Source organism: Cimex lectularius, unplaced genomic scaffold, assembly GCF_000648675.2.
Source record: "Cimex lectularius strain Harlan isolate CLEC.00 unplaced genomic scaffold, Clec_2.1 scaffold161, whole genome shotgun sequence".
NCBI classification, from domain to species: domain Eukaryota; kingdom Metazoa; phylum Arthropoda; class Insecta; order Hemiptera; family Cimicidae; genus Cimex; species Cimex lectularius.
Window position 1 is genome coordinate 754,119 of NW_019392739.1, and position 4,220 is coordinate 758,338.

At 34.3% G+C, this 4,220-nt stretch overlaps 1 non-coding gene across 1 annotated transcript; it reads right to left on the bottom strand.

Moving 5' to 3' along the window:
• Positions 1-1,049: 1,049 nt before the first annotated feature.
• Trnag-gcc lies at positions 1,050-1,120 on the bottom strand. Its single transcript has one exon. It is a non-coding gene; the product is annotated as a tRNA-Gly (tRNA).
• Between the last annotated feature and the right edge of the window lie 3,100 nt (positions 1,121-4,220).

The following is a 4,220-nucleotide window of genomic DNA, read 5'->3' on the forward strand; positions in this document are numbered from 1 at the left end:
AAAAATTGCGCATTCCGAAGTTCGAAAGTATTTTAACACAAAATTTGACACCATATGTTACGTCAAACAGAATCCTCTTTCGTAAACAAATATTATCATAAGTTTTTATTAGCTGTTTTACTTATTGTTACTTTTTCTTTTATAGATTAGGACGGTTTTTACTAATCTTGTATTTTATGCAACATATTTTAAGAAAATTCTTTTTCTAGGAAAGACCAGCATTGCCACTTTTCCGTTACTCTAACCTACTACTTATATGATTAAAAAAAGCTACTCTAGTGTAAAATCGCTTTGTTTACTTTGGATGGATTGGGTTGTTCAAATTTTTTTGTGAGAATCACAATACATACAAATTATTCAGAAATCGTGAGATGCGATCTGGTGTGATGTAGGTTTCAGAAAAACATTTTCTTTATCGTGCCAACGTTTCGATCTTTAATGAGATCATCTTCAGGGCCTGGGATTTACAAACATTGTTTACATTTAACAACTACATTTATGATGTAGAAAAGTGAATTTATACAATGCAAAATATATTTTTTATATTCAATGGCCAGATTGGCACAATTACACACAAGACAAACACTCTGAGTGAATAGAAATACTTTGATTGAATAAAAAAATATATTTTGCATTGTATAAATTCACTTTTCCACATCCTAAACGTAGTTGCTAAATGTAAACAATGTTTGTAAATCACAGGCCCTGAAGATGATCTCAATAAAGATCGAAACGTTGGCACGATAAAGAAAATGTTTTTCTGAAGCCTACTTCACACCAGACCGCATCTCACGATTTCTGAATAATTATCGATTAACGGTCACTAATCGCCACACAAATATATACTAAGTTTGTTTACATCAGAAGGCTGTCTCCGAAAACTGGAATAAACCAAAAAAACATTGGAAAAGAAGACAGTAATAAAATCACAAGTCCATGATACGCTTGAGAGAAATTATTATGAAATACAAATAAAATTAATTATTCATGGGATTAATAAACTTAACTTTTATTAAGAACAGAATAAAGTTTAAACCAAAAAAATACTTTGCATCGGCCGGGAATCGAACCCGGGCCGCCCGCGTGGCAGGCGAGCATTCTACCACTGAACCACCGATGCTTGTTGAATACAGCTTGGAATCCAACAAATAAATACTTTTTACAAAAAGGAGATTTTAATTAAATATTAACTAAACGGGTTTGACAACAGTTAGCAGCGACAAAAGACGGACCAGAGGTGATAAATTTCGAACTTCCTCTTATTGTAGGTCACCTGTACGACCAACCACAAAACATTTAACTGCAAATAAAATAGTTTTTAAAATGACATCAACACTTATATATGCCCTTAATAAAACAACCTATAATAATAAACAAAACTTTTCTAAAGCAGATGATACATTTATTATTGTGTACATGAGAATTAAACCTGTTTATAAATTGCTGTCTCTAGTCGAAATCTATAATATATAAACATTTATTGTTTTATTTAATTATATTGCAACGACCAAATTGATAAAATCAATAAAAATGTCTTATTTTAGTACCAAAAAATGTTGTGGAAAATATACTGCTGGAAGTACCCTTTTGTTGACGTTCGACTAGTCGTCGGCTTTGATTCGTAAATAAAATTTTTAACGTGACTCTTCAAAAGGATATTAATCGATGTGAGGTCGTGGTATGTTCATTGCCGTCATCAGGGACGATTCTGCAGAGGGTGTTTTTTCCTATGAAAAAATCCAAGCTTTGGGAAAATATCTCCATCTTGCTGAAAACTCACATCCACTAGAAATAATGCTACGTCATGCCGACACCGTTTGCAGAAAAAATAGTTTAATCGTGCAATATTTATATGCTTACTACATTTTTATTTTAAAATTACATTTTCCTTAATTTAAACAAGTTTGATTTTGAGATTCAGTTTAACTATGAAGTGAAAATAAACAAATTTAAATCCAGATATAATTTCAAACTGACCTAAAATATGGACGAATATCAAAATCTGCCAAGAACCATTACTGAAATGTTTCGATTATGCTCGTTGAGAAGAAAGCGAATATAAAAAATTAACTAGCAAAACTGGAACTGGAAATTAATCGATAATGTTTACGTGATAATATATTGTTAATTCTTAGTGGGAATGAGTTTAATCAATTTCACATTGACATTAAACAAAAAAATTGATCAATTGATTTAAATTTTATGTTTTTTTAACAAATTTTACTTAATTTGGTCGTAAAAATATTTTAAATCTAGAAATTTGGTAATTTTTTAACTAAACAGAACTATTTTTATGCCATATATTTTTAAATTGCTAATGCATTTCGGGCCATGTCCCTGGTACCTCTTCAGAGATCACTATTTGCTAAATGGAACAGATTTTTGAAGGCTGAAATGGCATTATTCGACCTGAACATTTTATATTTTCTAATATTTTTTTTTATTCTGGAGGACCGCCTATGATTGGTTCAGAATGGCTTGGTTCCTGAAGATTTGTAATTCCACCATGGGCATTTGTCAACGTCCCCTGAAAAATTACTTGTTATTTTGATTTCCTGGCATACTTTATTGCAATGATTGATGTGGGAAAATAGGCTATTTAATTTAAGGCTATGGCGTTCCACGCGGATGTATCCTAAGCCCAATAGTCTACACCATCTACACCGCTGGCATACCCTCATATCCAATACACATCTCACAACCTCCGTAGACGTCACCTCAATCCTTCAACTCACTCCAATCCTATCCTAGCCACAGAAGCAATCCAACAACATCTGAACCTCATTACCGACTGGTGCAATCGGTGGCGGATCAGGTTGTACGGGCAAAAAAGCCAACAAGTTACTTTTACGGTCAAACGTCAAACCTGCCCATAAGCACATTAACAACAATACAATACCACCATCGAACCAGGTCCGCTTCCTTGGGCTTTACTTAGATAACAGGCTTATATGTAATCCATTGTGATGATCGACCAAACGGTGACCATATTCTTTTAAGCCAGTTATGGCTTAACCGTAAGGTTTTCCCTCAAAACTAGTTTGGGAAGGGAAGGAAGGCTTATTAATCGTTTAACGAATAAAATTAAAACAAAATTTATTAACGACATGGACAGGAAAATAAAAAGAACTCTTTTGCCACACGGGGATAAACGAAATTAAAATTAAAATGAAAGTGAACCTTGTAAACAATTAACAATAACAATAATTGACACTCTTCGGTCAGGCCTCTACTTATCTGAGTGCCTTTGGGCTTTGGTATTTCAAGTTATAAACTGTCCACTTCTTGACTCTTACACTTCCGGGAACACACTGGCCTTTTGCTTCCCACAATCCTCTATGACCTTTTCAGGAGTGCGCCTCGACGGGCTGACGTGTGAGGTTGAAGCGTCACACCATCTACAAGATTAAAACAATAAAAATTTAACAAAAGATGGCCTCTCCGATACCTACTGCTACTAAAATCAACACTTAGCATACATAAAAAACTAACCGATTACAAAACATTTGTCAGACCTATTTGGACTTACGGAGTCGAATGGTGGGACTCGGACCATCCAACATCCAACCAATTCAATCCTTTTAATCTAAAGTTCTCCGCCGTATCCTCAATGCTCCCTTCTACGTCACAAATCAAACGATCCACAAAGATCTTAAAATCCCGGTTCCTGAAAGATCTTTTCCGAGCACGCTTCCTCAATTTCCACTCTAAACTACCCCACCCTTAACCCACTAGCCCTAACTTTTTCCTCAACATCTAACTCTTACTCTCGGGGGTAGTCCGATGATGACCCGTGATCTTGTATTTTAACCTACCCAGTTAAATAAAATAGAGTTCCAGCACTGGTTGGTTTCTTTCCCCTCTACTTCCTAGTTTGACAGATCTGTCATTTTTGTATGTAACTTACTATTTGCTGTATAGAATCTGTTCAATAAGTTTTGTACAGATAGCAATAAATAAAATAAAATATAAAATTATTTTTTTGTAGGTCTGGGAGCACAATCGGAACAAAATCTTCTGCCGGGGTAATTATAGCATTGAAGGGGACTTGAATGAGCTTCTACAGAGAAGTTCTCACGCGTTAAGAGTTCGGACGATAGGTAGCATTCGGAAGATCTAATTGTTGTCAAACTCGTTTTGCCTAATATTTAATTAAAATCTCCTCTTTTTAAAAGTTTTTATCGGTTGGATTTCATAAAAAAACAAGCTGAATTCAACAA